Source organism: Entelurus aequoreus, linkage group LG04 (genome assembly GCF_033978785.1).
Source record: "Entelurus aequoreus isolate RoL-2023_Sb linkage group LG04, RoL_Eaeq_v1.1, whole genome shotgun sequence".
Taxonomy (NCBI): Eukaryota; Metazoa; Chordata; class Actinopteri; order Syngnathiformes; family Syngnathidae; genus Entelurus; species Entelurus aequoreus.
This window is the reverse complement of record NC_084734.1, coordinates 21561215-21583714: the sequence shown is the minus strand read 5'-3', so window position 1 is coordinate 21583714 and position 22500 is coordinate 21561215. Positions and strand designations below refer to the sequence as shown.

The window sequence follows — 22500 nt, the reverse complement described above, 5'->3', positions numbered from 1 at the left end:
GTTATTGTCTTTGGGGATATCAGCAAGAAATGGTTGCTATGTTTGAGTGCACACACACACACACACACACACATATATTCATGTAGACAGATTCCCCACCATGACCTTCATTTCAAGCCCACAAAATCCAGTCTAGCCTCTTAGCGATCTAATTTAAAAAAAAAAAAAAAAAATGTTTTTCAGTACCCTAAATCAGGGGTGCCCACACTTTTTCAGCAGACTTTTTAAATGACCAAGTCAAAGTGTTCTACCACATACTGTATATACATATGTATGTATACATATAGTCAAGGTTTCTGTGGTTTATCCGTTATACAGTGCTCAATACCAGGGTATTTTACCTGCGAAACAGGCTTGTAGGGAAGAAATAGCCTGTGTGTTTTTTCCTAACCTAACGGATATATAAACATTTATATATAATATATATATATATATATATATATATATATATATATATATATATATATATATATATATATATATATATATATATATATATATATATATAAACACATATATAAAGTTTGGTGGAATAGCCTTAATTTCTAAGAACAAGAATAGACTGTCGAGTTTCAGATGAAAGTTCTCTTTTTCTGGCCATTTTGAGCGTTTAATTGACCCCACAAATGTGATGCTCAAGAAACTCAATCTGCTCAAAGGAAGGTCAGTTTTGTAGCTTTTGTAACGAGCTAAACTGTTTTCAGATGTGTGAACAAGATTGCACAAGGGTTTTCTAATCATCAATTAGCCTTCTGAGCCAATGAGCAAACACATTGTACCATTAGAACACTGGAGTGATAGTTGCTGGAAATGGGCCTCTATACACCTATGTAGATATTGCACCAAAAACCAGACATTTGCAGCTAGAATAGTCATTTACCACATTAGCAATGTATAGAGTGTATTTCTTTAAAGTTAAGACTAGTTTAAAGTTAAGTTTAAGCTTTTCCTTCAAAAATAAGGACATTTCAATGTGACCCCAAACTTTTGAACGGTAGTATATATATATATATATATATATATATATATATATATATATATATATATATATATATATATATATATATATATATATATATATATATATATATATATATATATATATATATATATTTGCCGGACCATAGGGTGCAACAGATTATAAGGCGCACTGCCGATGAATGGTTTATTTATTTTATTTTTTTTCATATACAAGGCACGGGCGTGCGCAATTTTTCAGGATTCATGCAGATCCCAAATACAGATCAGCATGTACCAGAAGGTAAGAAAAGTTGCTTTTGCATAATATTGCGGAAAAAACCCCCGCCAGATAATATGTCTTACCTTATACACACAACAAGAAGTGTCAAAAGATGGAGCTAATTCTGACTTGAATTAAATCAATAACGGTGCAGCATCTCCTCATCCGGAAACAATAACAACACCGGAAATGTGTCCCGTGAAAAACCGTCCGACCGGAACTCTCTAATAACTAAAGTTCCTCGGGTGAATAATGTAAACTCACTATACCGGTATGTTTTAGAGCTTTCATGGCGAGTTTACTGACCGATATAAGTAAGAACGTTGCACTACTTTATATTAGAAATGGCAACAGCGGAGGATTACATTCCCCATAACAAGAAAACGCGCACAATTGTTCAGGATTTATGCAGATCCCAAATACAGATTAGCAGGTACAAGAAGGTAAGAAAAGTTGCTTTTGCATAATATTGCGAAAAAATCCCCACCAGATAATATGTCTTACCTAATACACACACCAAGACGTGTCAAAAGATGGAGCTAACTGTTTTAATGACATTCAGACTTTAATTAAATCAATAACGGAGCAGCATCTTCTCATGCGGAAACAACAACCGGAAATGTGTACTGTTAAAAAACGTCCGACCGGAACTCTCTAATAACTAAAGTTCCTCGGGTGAATAAAGTAAACTCACTACACCGGTATTTTTTTAGCTCTTTCATGGCGAGTTTACTGACAGATATAAGTAAGAACTTTACACTACTTTATATTAGAAATGGCAACAGCGGAGGATTAAATTCCGCATAACAAGAAGACGCGCACGATTTTTCAGGATTTATGCAGATCCCAAATACAGATCAGCAGGTACCAGAAGGTAAGAAAAGTTTATTTTGCATAATATTGCGAAACAAAACGCCAGATAATATGTTTTACCTTATACACACACCATAATATATTTGGTGATCGATCGATAATGAGAAATAAATACCGTATTTTTCGGACCATAGGGCGCACCGGATTATAAGGCGCACTGCCGATTAGCGGGTCTAGTCAGGTCTATTTTCATACAAAATGCGCACCGGACTATAGGGCGTATTAAAGGAGTCATATTATTATGATTCTTTTCTGAGTTGAAAACACATCCTTGTGGTCTACATAACATGTAATGGTGGTTCTTTGGTTAAAATGTTGCATGGATTGTGTTTTACAGATCATCTTCAAGCCGCTTTCTGACATTCGCTTCAGGATGTGCATGCAAGGACGAGGGACGAGAGTAGAATAAGTTTCAAAATATGGAGATAACTTTTTTAATGACATTCAGATTTTACTCAAATAAATAAAGGAGCAGCATCTTCTCATCCGGAAACATCAACACTGGAAATGTGTCCTGTGAAAAGCCGTCCGACCGGAACTGTCTAATAACTAAAGTTCCTTGGGTGAATAATTTAAACTCACTACACCGGTATGTTTTAGTGCTTTCATGGCGAGTTTACTGACAGATATAAGTAAGAACTTAAACTACTTTATATTAGAAATGGCAACAGCGGAGGATGAATGTCCCATAACAAGAAAATAGAGAAAAAGAAGAAGCTTATCGACTACACTGTCACAGACTACAAAAGCACGCAATGTTTCAGGATTAATGCAGATCCCAAATACAGATCAGCAGGTACCAGAAGGTAAGAAAAGTTGCTTTTGCATAATATTTCGAAACAAAACGCCAGATAATATGTCTTACCTTATACACACACCATAATAATACTCGTATGTTGAAGCACATCAAACGGTGCAGCCTACACGTATCTCTTATGTTTGACTGCCATCTACTGGTCACACTTATCATTAAAGTTAAAGTTAAAGTTAAAGTTAAAGTTAAAGTTAAAGTTAAAGTTAAAGTTAAGTACCAATGATTGTCACACACACACGGTAGGTGTGGCAAAATTATTCTCTGCATTTGAACCATCACCCTTGATCACCCTCTGGGAGGTGAGGGGAGCAGTGAGCAGCAGCGGTGGCCACGCCCGGGAATCATTTTTGGTAATTTAACCCCCAATTCCAACCCTTGATGCTGAGTGCCAAGCAGGGAGGTCATGGGTCCCATTTTTATAGTCTTTGGTATGACTCGGCCGGGGTCTCAGGGCGGACACTCTAACCACTAGGCCACTGAGTAGGTTTTACACCATGTACCAAATAAAATTGCTTCAAGGTGGGTAAGCTCAACCAAACGTACTCCTTACATTAGGCGCACCGGGTTATAAGGTGCACTGTCGAGTTTTGAGAAAAGAAAAACGGATTTTAAGTGCGCCTTATAGTCCGGAAAATACGGTCTATATAATTTATATGTATTTATTTTGCCATTTTTTTGTTCACATGTTAAAGGTGTACCAAATACATGCATGTTTAACATATAGATTCCTTTCTTTCATGAAGATAATGATATAAGTTGGTCTATTACCTGATTCTGATGACTTGCATTGATTGGAATTAGACATTAGTGATGATAACGTCCACATTTCAAAAAGTCCTCCTTTCTGTCCAATACCACATGGAAGTGGTTGTTTTTTGGCATCTTATTTGTCCAGCTTCCATACGCGTTGTTATACACTTTACAAGAAATACATTGACGGCAAACTCTGTAGCTTGCTAGTTTGTGCACGCCAGCTTTCTGAGACTCTTATTTTGTTAACGCAGACAGGATGAAGCAGCGCTTTTATTGTGAAGACAGGAACTGTGCGGTCACTTTTTTTAGGCTTTTGACAGCAGGTTCGGTGCGAAAGTCTGTTAAAATAAAAAGTGTTTCTGGCCTTCCTGTCGGTCATTTTTTCTTAATAATGAGTTCGCAGCAGCCAGCGTCATCTCACAAGCCGCGATAGGCAATCAAGTGACAAAAGTGACGTCTTGATGAAGATTGATGGTCACTTATTTTTAGGTCTATTTTTTAAATTCTAAGCCCTCAAAATCCAGTGTAGCCTCTTAGCGATCCAATTAAAAAAAAAAAAAAAGTTTTTCAGTATCCAAAATGATTGTCACCATCACCTGGACCACCCACCGGAGTGATCCTAATGTCCCACAAAAGCTCTCTGCCAGCCTACGCTAACATTATACGCTCACAAAAGGAGTCCAGCCGCTAACCCTGCAGAGAAGGAAGATTTTCCTTCTCATTAACCTCTTTGCCTTGTAATAGTCGGCTAAGTGGGCCCCAAAAAAAAAAAAAATGCACTCGGATTACAGCAACAATGTGTGTGGTACCGACATCACTGCATAACAAGTCGCTTGTGGTATTTGTACAAACTGTACACAATATAATAACATGATCATGTTGTACGGTGTTGGTAATTGCCAGGGATTTTTTTATAATTGGCTTTTTCGTAAATGTCCGAAATGGGGTGAGGAATAAGTGTCTAGGTTTTGAGTGCTGAGACGGATGCAACGAGTGAACCCTCTCGCAGCCTATTTGAAGGTAATGAACAAACAGACTTTCACATGTATATAACCTTTGATTTGCTGGGGTTTGTCTGACTGTTAGTTAGTTAGCAACATAGCTCAAACAGTTATGGACTGATTTTGATGAAACTTTTAGGGAATGTCCGAGATGGGATAAGAAACAAACGATTAGATTTTGGAGGTGATCAGTATCATTTCTACGACTACACGTCTAAGTTACAAGGCTGAACTTCTGTGTGTGCCTACACCAGTGGTTCTTAACCTTGTTGGAGGTACCGAACCCCACCAGTTGCATATGCGCATTCACCGAACCCTCCTTTTTTTTTCAAATTCAAGACAAAGTTATTATATGTTTTTGTTAACACTTTAGTATGGGGAACATAATCTAAATAACAAAGACTTAATTTAGAGTTTTTTGGACACAAGGGGAACATATTCTAAGTAACAAAGACTTAATTTAGAGTTATTTGGTTAGGGTTAGGGTTCGGGTTAGGGTTGGAGGGTTAGGGCCAGGGTTAGAGGGTTAGGGTTATAATATGGCCATGCCGAATAAGGCATTAATAAGTACTTAATAATGACTAGTTAAGAGCCAGTATGTTACTAATTTGCATGCTAATAAGCAACTAATTAATGGTGAATATGTTCCCCATACTAAAGTGTTACCATGTTTTTTTACTGGTGCATAAACATCACCTTGTTCAAACAACAAAACCAACACAGTGCATAAACTCACAAGAAATTACACACCTGCAAATCAGTCTGACTTCTGCTGTTGCCGTATCCGTAATATGCCGATAAGGAGAAGTTTTTATTTACACGATGAGTCGGGTGTGTCTTGACCTCCACCGAACCCCTGAGCCCGACTCACCGAACCCCTAGGGTTCGATCGAGGTTAAGAACCACTGGCCTACACCCACCGAGACGCAGAGAGTGGACGACTGTCAAGAGGGTTCACTCTGCTTTCCATTACGCTACAAAACAAGCAAGTGCTGAGACGGATGCAACGAGTGAACCCTCTCGCAGCCTGTTTGGAAGTAACGAACGAACACAGACTTTCACATGTATACAGCCTTTGATTCGCTGGGGTTTGCTTGTCTGACTGTTAGTTAGTTAACAACATAGCTCAAATAGTTATGGACTGATTTTGATTAAACTTTTAGGGAATGTCCAAAATGAGATAAGAGACAAACAATAAGATTTCGGAGTTGATCAGGATAATTTTTAAGACCACACGTCTACGCTACGAGGCTGAACTTCTGTGTGTGCCTACACCCACCGAGACGCAGAGAGTGGAAGACTGTCAAGAGTGTTCACCTGCTTTCCATTCCGCTACAAAACAAGCAAGTGCTGAGACGGATGCAACAAGTGAACCATCTCGCAGCCTGTTTGGAAGTAATGAACACACACAGACTTTCACATGTTGTATATAGCCTTTGATTCGCTGGGGTTTGTTTGTCTGACTGTTAGTTAGTTAACAACATAGCTCAAACAGTTATGGACTGATTTTGATGAAACGTTTAGGGAATGTCCGAAATGGGATAAGAAACAAACGATTCGATTTTGGAAGTGATCACGATAATTTGTACGACCACACGTCTACGTTACGAGGCTGAACTTCTGGGTGTGCCTACACCCACCGAAACACAGAGAGTGGACGACTGTCAAGAGGATTCACTCTGCTTTTCATTCCGCTATAAAACAAGCAAGTGCTGAGACGGATGCAAAGAGTGAACCCTCTCGCAGCCTGTTTGGAAGTAACGAACAAACACAGACTTTCACATGTATACAGCCTTTGATTCTCTGGGGTTTGTTTGTCTGGCTGTTAGTTAGTTAGCAACATAGCTCAAACAGTTATGGACAGATTTTGATGAAACTTTTAGGGAATGTCCGAAATGGGATAAGAAACAAACAATTAGATTTTGGAGGTGATCAGGATAATTTCTACGACCACACGTCTACGCTACGAGGCTGAACTTCTGGGTGTGCCTACACCCAACCCACCGAGACGCAGAGAGTGGACGACTGTCAAGAGAGTTCACTCTGCCTTCCATTCCGCTACAAAACAAGCAAGTGCTGAGACGGATGCAACGAGTGAACCCCCTCGCAGCCTGTTTGGAAGTAACGAACGAACACAGACTTTCACATGTATATAGCCTTTGATTTGCTGGGGTTTGTTTGTCTGACTGTTAGTTAGTTAGCAACATAGCTCAAACAGTTATGGACTGATTTTGATGAAACTTTTAGGGAATGTCCGAAATGGGATAAGAAACAAACGATTCGATTTTGGAGGTGATCATGTTAATTTGTACGACCACACGTCTACGTTACGAGGCTGAACTTCTGGGTGTGCCTACACCCACCGAAACGCAGAGAGTGGACGACTGTCAAGAGGATTCATTCTGCTTTTCATTCCGCTATAAAACAAGCAAGTGCTGAGACGGATGCAAAGAGTGAACCCTCTCTCAGACTGTTTGGAAGTAATGAACACACACAGACTTTCACATGTATATAGTCTTTGATTTGCTGGGGTCTGTTTGTCTGACTGTTAGTTAGTTAGCAACATAGCTCAAACAGTTATGGACAGATTGTGATGAAACGTTTAGGGAATGTCCGAAATGAGATAAGAAACAAACAATTAGATTTTGGAGGTGATCAGGATCATTTCTACGACCACACGTCTACGCTACGAGGCTGAACTTATGGGTGTGCCTACACCCACCGAGACACAGAGAGTGGAAGACTGTCAAGAGGGTTCACTCTGCTTTTCATTCCGCTATAAAAAAAGCAAGTGCTGAGACGGATGCAACGAGTGAACCCTCTCGCAGCCTGTTTGGAAGTAACGGACAAACACAGACTTTCACATGTATACAGCCTTTGATTCGCTGGGGTCTGTTTGTCTGACTGTTAGTTAGTTAGCAACATAGCTCAAATAGTTATGGACTGATTTTGATAAAACTTTTAGGGAATGTCCAAAATGAGATAAGAAACAAACAATAAGATTTTGGAGGTGATCAGGATAATTTCTACGACCACACGTGTACGCTACGAGGCTGAACTTCTGTGTGTGCCTACACCCACCGAGACACAGAGAGTGGAAGACTGTGAAGAGTGTTCACTCTGCTTTCCATTCCGCTACAAAACAAGCAAGTGCTGAGACGGATGCAACAAGTGAACCATCTCGCAGCCTGTTTGGAAGTAATGAACACACACAGACTTTCACATGTATATAGCCTTTGATTCGCTGGGGTTTGTTTGTCTGACTGTTAGTTAGTTAGCAACATAGCTCAAACAGTTATGGACTGATTTTGGTGACATTTTTCGTGAATGTCTGAAATGGGATAAGAAACAAACTATTTGATTTTGAAGGTGATCAGGATAATTTATACGACCACACGTCTACGCTATGAGGCTGAACTTCTGTGTGTGCCTACACCCACCGAGGCGCAGCGAGTGGACGACTGTCGAGAGGGTTCACTCTGTTTTTCATTCCGCTACAAAACAAACAAGTGCTGAGACTGATGCAACGAGTGAACCCTCTCACACCCTGTTTGGAAGTGACGGACGAACAAAACAAACACGCACAGACTTTCACATGTATATAGCCTTTGATTCCCTGGGGTCTGTTTGTCTGACGTTAGTTAGTTAGCAACATAGCTCAAACAGTTATGGACGGAATTTGATGAAAATTTAAGGAAATGTCCGAAATGGGCTAAGAAAAAAGCGATTAGATTTTGGAGGTGATCGGGACAATTTCTACGACCTCACGTCTACGTACGAGGCTAAACTTTTGTGTGTGCCTACACCCACCGAGACACGGAGAGTAAATGACTGTCAAGAGGATTCACTCTGTTTTTCATTCCGCTATAAAACATTTTTCAAATTTAAGTGGGAATACATGTAATCCACTGTTTAACAATTGGAATCAATGAATCATTTGAATTAAATATCAATGTATCTAGTGTACATACTACATATTGTATACATTGATTAGTGAACCATGTAGAATATCCCAATATCGCAATAATGTAATGTACATCTGACAGGATTACATTTTGATCATGTCTTTAGTCAAATTAATATCCCAAAACTGTAGGGGGAGCACAAGAGCACACAGTACCGTATTTTTCGGACTATAAGGTGCACTTAAAATCCTTTAATTTTCTCAAAAATCAACAGTGCGCCTTATAGCCCGGCATGATTCTGCTTGTGCTTACTGACCTCGAAGCAATTTTATTGGGTACATGGTGTAATAATAAGTGTGACCAGTAGCTGGCAGTCATACATAAGAGATACGTGTAGACTGAAATATGATGGCAGTAAACAACACCAAAACTTTAAATGTCCCATTGAGAATATAGAACATTACACACGACACTCAAAAATATGTCAAAATGTCTTTAGTATGCTTTCGGTAAGCTATGAAGCCACACCGCTTGATGGATTGTCGGCGCATTAAACATACAAGTATTATTATGGTGCGTGTATATGGACTGCAAAATGGTAACTTTTCTTACCTTCCAGTACCTGCTGATCTGTATTTGGGATCTGCATAAGTCCTGAAAATTTGCACGTGTCCGCAGTTGTAGTCCGTGCCGAAGCCGTAGTCATAAGCTTCATCTGTTTCTTTTCATTCATCTTCCGCTGTTGCCATTTCCAATATAAAGTAGCGTCAAGTTCTTACTTATATGTCAGTACACTAGCTATCAAAGCGCTAAAATTTGTAGTGGGTTTTGCATAATTCACCCACGGAACTTTAGTTATTAGAGGGTTCCGGTCGGACTTTTTTTCACGGGACACATTTCCTTGAGAATGGTCTGTAAAACATAATCTATGCAACATTTTCACCAAAGAACCACCATTACATGTTATGTAGACCAGTGGTCCCCAACCTTTTTGTAGCTTGAAAATTTGTGGGGGGGTATTTTTATTTATTGTATTTTTTATTGTATTTTTTTTTTTCATAAAGAAATACAATCATGTGTGCTTACAGACTGTATCCCTGCAGACTGTATTGATCTATATTGATATAGAATGTATATATTGTGTTTTTTATGTTGATTTAATTAAAAAAAAAAAAAAAAAAATATATATATATATATATATATATATATATATATATATATATATATATATATATATATATATATATATATATATATATATATATATATATTTTTTTTTTTTTTAATTTCTTGTGCGGCCCGTTACCAATCGGTGGTTGGGGACCACTGATGTAGACCACAAGATAGTATGTTGAAGATGTTCATTTAGCCTACTAATGTGTATTTATAAATGGTTGATTTATATAGGCTAGTAAGGTAAAGTTTTGTACCTGACAAGTTTCGGCTATTTTGCTTCTGCAGCCTTCGTCAGAGGTGTCACGTGATGCTGGCACAAGATAGCGTTTTAAATTTAAGAAAAAAAAAAAAATCATAATATGACCCCTTTAATGAGATTTATAATCCGGTGCACCTTTTGTAGACCTGAATAGACCGTTCATCGGTAGTACCCCTTTTAATAATAATAATAATAATACATTTTACTTATAAAGCGCCTTTCTGGGTACTCAAAGACACCGTACAAAATCAAAACAATAAAATCAATTGGATAAAAACAACAACAACAACAACAAAGATCGTTTTAATCCAGTGCGCCCTAAGGTCGGAAAAATACGGTACTTATTTTGTATTACCTAGACATAATTACATTGATTTCTTGGTACAATTGTGTTTCCTTCAGTTTTACATATATTTGCACACAATTGCATCATGTTTCTTCAGTCTTTTTGTTGTAATTCACAAAGAAGTCCCGATGCACTGTGGATAGGCATTGGGGCTGGGAAAAAAATAAATAAAAAATGGTAATTTCTCTTGATATTCATTTAAAAATCAAGATGAAAAGTAAACAAGCGAGTGCATATTCCATCTTCAGCAGCCGGTTTAATCTGAGACGGCAAACATTGCGGGAGAGGCAGTATTTATGAATAAAAATGAGCTCCCTACACAGCCTTGATTATTACTACTTCAGTTTACACACACAGAGGAGCCTAATCGAACCACCACTGATGACTTAACACCAACACTTCAAACACATTAACATCTCACCAGGAAACTGTTTTCCTCCTTTTTGCTCTTTTACTTATTTTTTTTAGGACTGCAGTGCTGATTTGTAAGCAAAGTCAAAAAAGTATTTCTTTGATCGGTTCCAATCCTTTGATGACAAAAATATAAAAAGTCAAGCCACCTCAGCTCGGAAACATCTGATAAGGAAAGACGTTTGACAAATACTCTCCAGTTACACCACATATTGTCTTCTCCCGGGGCTAAAGTTGTTGTTTGTTCTCGTAATTTGATGAGGCAAAACTCGCTCTTCTCAGAAAAGACAAAGATGATAGTTTTTGCCAGATTTACTGGAATTATTACTGACATCATCAGTCACACACACTGTGTGAATGTGTGTGTTTACATATTGTGATAAAATATTGGATATACAATTAATAATCATTATTATTGACTATTAGGAGTATGTGAAGGTTAAACTCCTACCTTGTTTACTTCTGTGATGTCCTCTTTAAAGCTTTAAAATCAAACTGAAATATCAAAGTAGCTAAAATACTTTTGTTTTTTTTCCAATCATGCCTTGCAATGGATTAAATGGGTGTCATTTAGATGTTTTTATTGTGATACGACCGTTTTTTTTACAATATCCACAAAGTTCAGTGAGCAGGTTGTGTTATGTGTGACCTTGAGTGTTGACTTTTTGTGCCGTTTGATGAATTTTTTCTGCACCATGACTAGGGAAGGTTGTTTGGATTGGGTCGTAGCAGTTAATGCTGTGCTGTAACGTCAAGAAAGTACACATCATGGTCACTGACCAGAGTTTCTCACACTGTCCACAACACAGTGACAAGTAAACTTCATAAGAAAGCTCGGCCAGGTTACTTGGGTTACTACCAGGTTACCACTAGAGACGGATGGACACATACTACGGACAGATGGACACATACTACGGACAAATGGGCAGACACTACGGCTAGATGGATATATACTACGAACAGATTCTAAGACAGATACGACAAATAGATGGACACATACTACGGACAGATGGACACACTACAGACAGATGGACACATACTACATACAGATGGAAAAATACTACAGATAGATGGACAGATACTACAGACAGAAACATACTACAGATTAACAGGCAGCTATTGCAGACAGATGGACAGCTACTACGGATGGATAGACAGATATTAGGGATGGATGTACATGCAACGGACAGATTCTATGGACAGATACTACAAATAGATGGACACATACTACGGACAGATGCCCAAATACTACTGACTGCAACAGACATTGAACTTGTGCCGTCGTCTCGCGGGGCAAACTGAAGATGCCGGCGGGCCGCATTGTTTGGACACCACCTGATCTAAAGCTTATACTATTTGCAGATGACACGATTGCATCATGCTCGGGTGAGAACAAAAAGATGGTTTGATAATCATGTGTGACAATGTGTGTTGACTTTTTGTGCCGTTTGATTTTTTTTTTCCTGCACCATGACTAGGGAAGGTTGTTTGTATTGGGTCGTAGCAGTAAATGCTGTGATTGTAACGTCAATAAAAAATTCTGAAGTGAAAACAAAAAGATGGTTTGGTAATCATCCTGCATCTACGTGCACATATAACATAAACCTCAGCCATGAAGACATTCTTAAAAAAACAAGTCCGCGAGAAACCCATTCAAAACTGGGTGGATAGATGTTTGAAGCACAACTTCCAGCATGCACATACAGCATACTCTTGTCATCCCCTAGATATTCCTGCCTACAGTTAGTCAACTATAGATACTGTATAGTGCCTCACTCCCACTGTTTGCCACCCATACAGTCCTCAATTCCTGATAAAATGTAGTCTCACTGGGATTAAAGGAGCAATGTAGTTCAAGGATTATCAAATGCCCTTGATCATGTGACTCGCATGCTTTTTTTTATTTTTTTTTATCTGCAGCGCATAGTACTAAATATATTCTCTGCTTTTTTCTTGCCTCATGTCGCTAACCATCTGCATGATTTTGCTCTTCCTTTTTGGTTGTGGAAAAGGTGAGAAGAGATCTTGACAGTACAGAATATAATAATGGTGTATGAAGACCCTGTTGCTGGTTCGCTCAACAAAACTATACAACCATGCACGTTTGCAACCAATGATGGCTCAGTCGCAGATTTCGAGTTGGGGATGTTTATTGGACCAACTCTTGGTCACCAGTGCACAGTATGCAAAACATATATAGAGTGCAAAAATTGGTGAAAATGAAAAGTAAATCCCCAAAAAATAAAGTATTTACAAAATGTAGGAATGAAAAAAATTCATCTGCCTCTCAACAATCACCAATCACTGTTTCAGAATCAGAATCAGAAATACTTGGATAATCCCCAAGGGGGACAGTATGGTGGCTAAGGGGTTAGTGTGTCTGCCTCACAATACAAAGGTCCTGGGTTCGATCCCGGGCTCGGGATCTTTCTGTGTGGTGTTTGCATGTTCTCCCTGTGAATATGTGGGGTTCCCTCCGGGTACTCCGGCTTCCTCCCACCTCCAAAAAAAACATGCACCTGGGCATAGGTTGATTGGCAACACTAAATTGGCCCTATTGTGTGAATGTGAGTGTGAATGTTGTCTGTCTATCTGTGTTGGCCCTGCGATGAGGTGGCGACTTGTTCTGGGTGTACCCCGCCTACCGCCCGAACGCAGCTGAGATAGGCTCCAGCGCCCCCCGTGACCCCGAACGGGACAAGCGGTAGAAATTGGATGGATGTATGGAATCCCCGAGGGGAAATTAAAAGATTTTCGGCACAATCCCATTCAGGAGCAGACAAACATTACAGGGAGACAGAACAGAATCGCTGACGGGTCTGCCAACTTCTGGTGCCCCTTACAAAAAAGGTGAGAAACAGGTAAATGCTGGTAAGAGGGGGTGAGAAAAAAAAAAATTCTGTCTAAGCCTGGGCCCCTGGAGAGGGGGTCCAGACTGAGGCCAAGGGGGGAAAAAAACGCATAGCCATAGCACACATAAACATGTGTGTAAGAGGGAAACATCAAAGGACATTAAATACATTAAAAGAGCAGAGCTGATGCAACCAGCCACTTCTACACACAGCCACAAAAGTAAAACAACAACCAAAAATCCCAAAAACATATACACTGTGGTGGCCTCTGCGGTGGTGCACGCCATCATCTGTTGGGGTGGGGGGATCATGGCCAGAGAGAGGAGCAAGAGAGCCGACACCACCCTCCGTCGCCCACCAACTCTCGGCCAGTGTCCAGTCCGCATGTATGAGCGAGGATGTTTGTACTGTTCTCCAAATCTCCACAACCAACCTGCTTACCTACTCCCACCCCGACTGAATGAACAGTCTCCCTTAACCCTTGTGTAATGTTCATATTGTTGTTACTCAGCCAGCGTTTGTGGGTCTGATGGACCCGTTGCATTTTGTGGCTTTTGATGCCTCACAATCAAACACTTTTATGTTACAATTCTGAAGAGATGTTTACCTTATCCCAATAAACATCTGTTCAGTATTTTAACATAAAAGTGTTTGATTGTGCGGCATTAAAAGCCACAAAATGCAACGGGTCCATCAGACCCACAAACGCTGGCTGAGTAACAACAATATGAACGTTGCACAGAAAATTTCTCCGCCAGTTTCTGCATCCCACAGGGATTCTTCTTTTGCGTTTCTGCACCTGCGGTTCCCACACAAGGTTGCAACATTGTTTGTCAACACTGTCTGCTCTCATTTTCTCGCACATTTGACCCTCTGATGTTCTGTGTACCTACACTCTGTCCTCCTCCTGTCTAGGCTTGCTGTGTGTGTGTGTGTGAGTGTGTGTGTGTGGCACACAGAACATCAATTTCCACACTTCTATTAGCCCCGGGTCCAGTGGACCCGGACATCTTATAGGTAATAGAAATGTGTAGGGGTGTGTATGTTGTGTGGTCATTAAATATGTATTTTGATATATGTTCTTCACAGAAAATGAACCAAAGTCAGTGAGTCTCAGTTTGAAAAATGAATTAATTGTATCATTTTTCTTTTAATAAATACCGAACACCACACGAGGGTAAATAGTCAGAGCCCCTCCCTCTGGCATACCACTGACAGGGAAAAATGGTGAAAAAACAAACTTTACGTACATATCTAGATAATAATAGACAATATTTAATGCTAAACATGATCCAATATATGTATATATATATCCATTGCATCTCAAATTAAACTTAATATTTAGCAACTCCATGAATAGATCCACTGGTCACATGACCTTCGAGTCTCTCTTTGTGGGCGTGCTTGGGTCTGGTGTTGTGGTGAACGCCACATTTAAAACGTTATCTTCTCCAAGCCACGACACTGACACTGTCTTTGTGCGCACCGTCACAGACACACAATGCTTATAAGAGGTACAGTACTGTAAATCCACAGACGTGGCTGGCATGTAGAGTAGAGGGGCAACCATTTTTGTTTACAGTTACGGTACTTTTTAGACAAAAGGGTCGGCAACCCAAAATGTTGAAAGAGCCGTATTGGACCAAAAATACAAAAAACTAATCTGTCTGGAGCCGCAAAAAATTAAAAGCCGTCTTACAATGAAGGCAACACATGATGTAAGTGTCTATATTAGCTATAATAGCCTACTATCAAAATGACTATGTGTCGCAGGCTGATAGAAATGTTGAAATTCAATATTTATTCTACACATTTTTACAATATTAGAAACCAAATCAGAGGCTACTCAGAAGATGAGCTAACTTCTGGACATAAGTAAAGGAATTTAAATGAGCTCAAATATACCTACAAACGAGGCATAATGATGCAATATGTACATACAGCTGGCCTAAATAGCATGTTAGCATCGATCAGCTTGCAGTCATGCACTGACCAAATCTGCCTGATTAGCCCTCCAACAAGTCAATAACATCAACAGAGCTCGCCTTTGTGCATTCACGCACAGCATAAAATGTTTGGTGGACAAAAATGAGACAAAGAAGAGTGGCATGAAACACGTCTTGCCGTGGCAGCGTCGGAGAAAGTCGTACATGTAAACAAAGTGTCGAGTCACAGTCCACGCGACGGTGTGTTCAAGGGCCACAGAAATTAGTAGGATAAAATGGCGCTCGCCAAATACTCTCATCAGTGAAGCATAAACACAAACCTATTAAACGTGGGCTTTCTAACAATTATGTTTGTGTCGTAGTTGTCCTCCTACGGAAATCATATAACAACAGAAAACATATTTTTCACCCCATTTTTATTTGCATTTCCATACATTTTTTTAAAAGCTCCATGGAGCCACCAGGGCGCCGCGGTTTGCTGACCCCCCGTTTTGGACTGTTATGCTGGGAAAAGCCACTCGGGGTGATGTCAGCCAAGGTGCTATTAGAATATTTGCCTTTGGAAAAAAAAAAAAGATGACTACCGATTCTGTCTATTGCCCAACCTTCATTGGACCCCCCGCTGTTGTTCATTAGCAAATTCTGAAGCCCGGGGGCTATTTTGCAGTGTTTTAATCCCCCGGCATTATTGTTTAGTGACTTGCCTTGGACACGCAATCAAAGGGACATGCAATAGGCGCAACACTTGTATCGCCTTTTTTCCCACGATGCCCGGGACAGGAATCCTATAATTGTGAGCCAGGGGATCTGCGGCGCCCATTTAAACCGTATCTCCCCTGCTCTTTATCCTCACCGTACCATCGGCTCCTATTAATGTCATTGCCAGGACCAAAATGAGACGTATCAGAACAATTATTTTGATGTGGCTTCAAGCAACAACCAGAATTTTCAGTATGAATGGCACCGGAACCTTGGATCCTTCTAATGCCTGCTTACAGGCCGGCAAAAAAAAAAAAGCCCATCAAAGATGATTGAATATCCTTTTAATGGGGAAAAAAAACAAAAAACTACGAGGCTTTCATACTGTCTACCTGCCATGTTATTGGATAGCCCGTGTCAGTCAAGCTAAAGAACACAGGCAAAGCACAGAGACAGCCTGACAAGACGTAAGCAGACTGCCTTCCATCTTCCTCCCCGCCTGGCATGTTTATCTTGTCTTCCATGCGAGCTGAGAGCGGTGGCGTGCATATGCATACGCCACGGCGGAGGTTCACAAAAAAACCAGTGCCTGGGGGGGGGAAGCCGCGCATATAGCACGGGCTCTTTGAAACCGTGCCAGGGAGGGTCTCATTTGCAAAGCAATTTGACAACAAAAGTAGACCGCTCCGCCACTTCAAACCGAATCTGGCGATACCAGCTGGTGTGGATGTGGAGTTTGCGGAGGGAGGCGGCGGCGTCTTTGCGGAGTGCGCTCATGATGCGGCGTGTTCTTGGACTTTGTGACGCACCGGTGCAAGCGTGGTGATTGTTTTGGCAGGGGAAGAGGGTCTAATTTACATGAAAGGGGAATTCTGGACCCACCAGGGACCTTCCCTTTGACCGATGTGCCAACCGTCCTCTGGAAAAACAATGCAATTACAACCGATGAGGCCGTTGAGCTGCAAACCAACTTGTTTCATTATAACGTGACCGCATCATTATTAAAGGCCTAATGAAATGATTTTTTTTTATTTAAATGGGGATAGCAGATCCATTCTATGTGTCATACTTGATCATTTCGCGATAGAGCCATATTTTTGCTAAAAGGATTTAGTAGAGAACTTCGACGATAAAGTTCGCAACTTTTGGTCGCTGATAAAAAAAGCCTTGCCTGTACCGGAAGTAGCGTGACGTCACAGGTTGAAAGGCTCCTCACATTTCCGCATTGTTTACACCAGCAGCGATTCGGACCGAGAAAGCCCATTAATTTGAGCCAGGATGAAAGATTCGTGGATGAGGAACGTGAGAGTGAAGGACGAGAGTGCAGTGCAGGACGCATCTTTTTTCGCTCTGACCGTAACATAGGTACAAGCTGGCTCATTGGATTCCACACTCTCTCCTTTTTCTATTGTGGATCACGGATTTGTATTTTAAACCACCTCGGATACTATATTCTCTTGAAAATGAGAGTCGAGAACGCGAAATGGACATTCACAGTGACTTTTATTTCCACGACAATACATCGGCGAAACACTTTAGCTACCGAGCTAACATGATAGTATCGGGCTTAACTGCATATAGAAACAAAAGAAATAAGCCCCTGACTGGAAGGATAGACAGAAAATCAACAATACTATTAAACCATGGACCTGTAAATACACGGTTAATGCTTTCCAGCCTGGCGAAGCTTAACAATGCTGTTGCTAACGACGCCACTGAAGGTAACTTAGCAACCGGACCTCACAGAGCTATGCTAAAAACATTAGCTATCCACCTACGCCAGCCAGCCCTCATCTGCTCATCAACACCCGTGCTCACCGGCGTTCCAGCGATCGACGGAGCGACGAAGGACTTCACCCGATCATCCGTGCGGTCGGCGGCTAGCGTTGGATAGCGCGTCTGCTATCCAAGTCAAAGTCCTCCTGCTTGTGTTGCTACAGCCAGCCGCTAATACACCGATCCCTCCTACAACTTTCTTCTTTGCCGTCTTCATTGTTCATTAAACAAATTGCAAAAGATTCACCAACATAGATGTCCAGAATACTTTGGAATTTTGAGATGAAAACAGAGCTTTTTGTATTGGATTCAATGGGGTCCGAATACTTCCGTTTCAACGATTGACGTCACGCGCATACGTCATCATACATAGACGTTTTCAACCGGAAGTTTCGCGGGAAATTTAAAATTGCACTTTATAAGTTAACCCGGCCGTATTGGCATGTGTTGCAATGTTAAGATTTCATCATTGATATATAAACTATCAGACTGCGTGGTCGGTAGTAGTGGGTTTCAGTAGGCCTTTACATAGCTCTTCTAAAGATGATAATGTCATAACGGGGGGGATCACAGCTTACTGCGAGGTCTGTTCTCCCGGGAAGCAAACGGACTATTCCGGACAAGGCGTGAAGGTAGGGACATATTTATTAATGAATTAATTCGACACAGGACAAAAGACAGGAACTAAAACAAAAGGAAAGTGTGCAGATTGCACGAGTGGCTAAGGAACATAAAACTTAACGCAGGAAACATACGCTAACACTTAGCCTGAACTATGGACAGAGAACAAACAAAACTTACTGTGGCATGAAACAAATAACTAGCAAAAAACTTGGAATCGGACATGGAATGAGCAGCATGTTTTAAGCATGAAACAAGCACGAAACTGTGGCATGAAACGAGCAAGGAAGCCAGGACGACTAACTGGCAAAGACAGGCTTAAATAATAGTCTCTTGAATACATGAGGCAGGTGAAACTAATAAGTCGCCATGGTAACTAAACAAACAGGGGAGCGCAAACAGGAACTAAAAGAGTCCAAAACCAACAAAAAATAACAAAAACATAATCCAGACCACAGATCATGACAGATAATGCATTCATAAAAAGTGGACGTCATTAGTTCCTCGACTTAAGAGTGTTTTTGAGATAAGAGCTGCCTCTCGACCAGTTATTATGCTTGAAGGTACAAGCAAACATTTGAGTTATTACAAAACCCAAAACCAGTGAAGTTGGCAGGTTGTGTAAATCGTAAAACAAACAAAAATCATTGTCAACCTACATTCATGTGAATAGACTGCAAAGACAATACATTTCAACTTAATTTTGTCATGCACATAATCATTAACTGAGAATTTAATGGCAGCAAAACATTGCAAAAAAGTTGGCACAGGAGCATTTTTACCACTGTGTTACATGGCCTTTCCTTTTAACAACACTTAGTAAACGTTTGGGAACTGAGGAGACCAATTTTTGAGGCTTTTCAGATGGAATTCTTTCCCATTCTTGCTTGATGTACAGCTTAAGTTGTTCAACAGTCCGGGGGTCTCCGTTGTGGTATTTTAGGCTTCATAATGCACCACACATTTTCAATGGGAGACAGGTCTGGACTACAGGCAGGCCAGTCTAGTACCCACACTGTTTTACTACGAAGCCACGCTGTTGTAACACATGGCAAGGCATTGTCATGCTGAAATAAGCAGGGGCGGCCATGATAACGTTGCTTGAAAGGAAAGATATGTTGCTCCAAAACCTGTATGTACCTTTCAGCATTAACGGTGCCTTCACAGATGTGTAAGTTACCCATGCCTTGGGCACTAATACACCCCCATACCATCACAGATGCTGGCTTTTAAACTTTGCGCGTAGAACAATCTGGATGGTTCTTTTCCTCTTCGGTCCGAAGGACACAACGTCCACAGTTTCCAAAACAATTTGAAATGTGGACTCGTCAAGCCACAGAACACGTTTCCACTTTGCATCAGTCCATCTTAGATTAGCTTGGGCCCAGCGAAGCCTGTGGCATTTCTGGGTGTTGTTGATAAATGGCTTTGGCTTTGCATAGTAGAGTTTTAACTTGCACCTACAGATGTAGCGACCAACTGTAGTTACTGACAGCGGTTTTCTGAAGTGTTCCTGAGCCCATGTGGTGATATCCTTTACACACTGATGTCGCTTTTTGATGCAAAACCGCCTGAGGGATCGAAGGTTCGTCATATCATCGCTTACGTGCAGTGATTTCTCCAGATTCTCTGAACTTTTGATGATATTACGGACCGTAGATGGTGAAATCCCTAAATTCCTTGCAATAGCTGGTTGGCAAATGTTGTTCTTAAACTGTTCGACAATTTGCTCACGCATTTGTTGACAAAGTGGTGACCCTCGCCCCATCCTTGTTTGTGAATGACTGAGCATTTCATGGAAGCTGCTTTTATACCCAATCATGGCACCCACCTGTTCCCAATTAGCCTGATCACCTGTGGGATGTTCCAAATAAGTGTTTGATGAGCATTCCTCAACTTTCTCAGTCTTTTTCACCAATTATGCAAGCTTTTTGAACATGTTGCAGGCATCAAATTCCAAATGAGCTGGTATTTGAAAAAAATAACAACGTTTACCAGTTCAAACATTAAGTATCTTGTCTTTGCAGTCTATTCAATTGAATATAGTTGAAAATGATTTGCAAATCATTGTATTTTGTTTTTATTTACGATTTACACAACGTGCCAACTTCACTGGTTTTGGGGTTTGTACATTACTTAGTTTTTCAACCATGGGAAGGAAGAGAGGGAGCGTGAAGGTCAGTGCTGAGAAGATTAAAGATTAAGATTAAAGTACCAATGATTGTCACACACACACTAGATGTGGTGAAATTTGTCCTCTGCATTTGACCCATCCCCTTGGGGAGCAGTGGGCAGCAGCGGCGCCGCGCCCGGGAATCATTTTGGTGATTTAACCCCCAACTCCAACCCTTGATGCTGAGTGCCAAGCAGGGAGGGAAACGGTGAAGTGGATGATATTGATTTAATATTAAAAAAATAAATAATCAAAAACAGGACCAACTTGGCCAAGAAATGCTAGTCTGCACTTACCAAAGCAGATTGAGTCCACGCCAGCCAAGGATGTTACTATAATATCTAAATAGCTGACATTTAAAACATGAAGACGCTGTTGATGGTGTGTTTGACAGCAAAGTAGCTGTAAGCAGATGCTTTAAAAGTCCACTCTCCTAAATAATTTCTGTACATTAACATCACAATTTTTCATAAACCACTGTTGTTGTTAGTAGTACATTCTATTGTATTGTTGTTTTTATAACATATTAATAGTTTTCCTATGTATTATCTTTGCAAAAATTACACATAATTTAATCAAATAAAAACAATTTAGCCACCCAAACTCTAGCCCAATCCTATCTTTACAATACCAAAGATTTAAAAAAAAATCAGAAAACAATATATATATATATATATATATATATATATATATATATATATATATATATATATATATATATATATATATATATATATATATACACATATCCATCCATCCATTTTCTACCGCTTGTCTCTTTCAAAGTCGCGGGGGGTGCTGGAGCCTATCTCAGGTGCATTCGGGCGGAAGGCGGCGTACACCCTGGATTTTTATAAATATATAAATATATATATATATATATATATATGTATGTGTGGGAAAAAATCACAAGACTATTTCATCTCTACAGGCCTGTTCATGAGGGATTTCCTCAATCCTCAGGATTGAGGAAATCCCTCATGAAACAGGCCTGTAGAGATGAAATAGTCTTGTGATTTTTTCCCACACATACATATTACGCTCTACCACGGTATCGAGCACTATTTTTTGGATAATCTAATTAAGACATATATATATATATATATATATATATATATATATATATATATATATATATAAATATATATATATATATATATATATATATATATATATATATATATATAACATACATACATACATACTATACATACTATCATACATACATACTATATATGTATATATATACATTATATATATATAAACATACCTTACATACATATATGTATATAGTATACAGTATATATATATATATATATATATAGTATAGTATGTAGTATATATAGATATATATATATATATATATATATATATATATATATATATATATATATATTATACAGTATACCATATATATATATATATATATATATATATATATATATATTATATATATATATATATATATATATATATAAAACCTACCTACATACTACATATATGTATATATATATACAGTACTATCAGCACTCAGAATCAGAATCAGAATCAAGATCAGAATAGTTTTATTGCCATTGTTTGAGAACGGGTTCACAAACTAGGAATTTTTTTGGTGCAAACGTGCGACATAAAACACATATAACACATATTTGGTA

General features: G+C 39.6%; 1 protein-coding gene across 4 annotated transcripts in view; it reads right to left on the bottom strand.

Annotated features, from left to right (window-relative positions):
• The window catches only part of LOC133648369 (protocadherin-11 X-linked-like), a 760657-nt gene that overhangs the window by 360752 nt on the left and 377405 nt on the right, over nucleotides 1–22500 (bottom strand). The window lies entirely within an intron of this gene.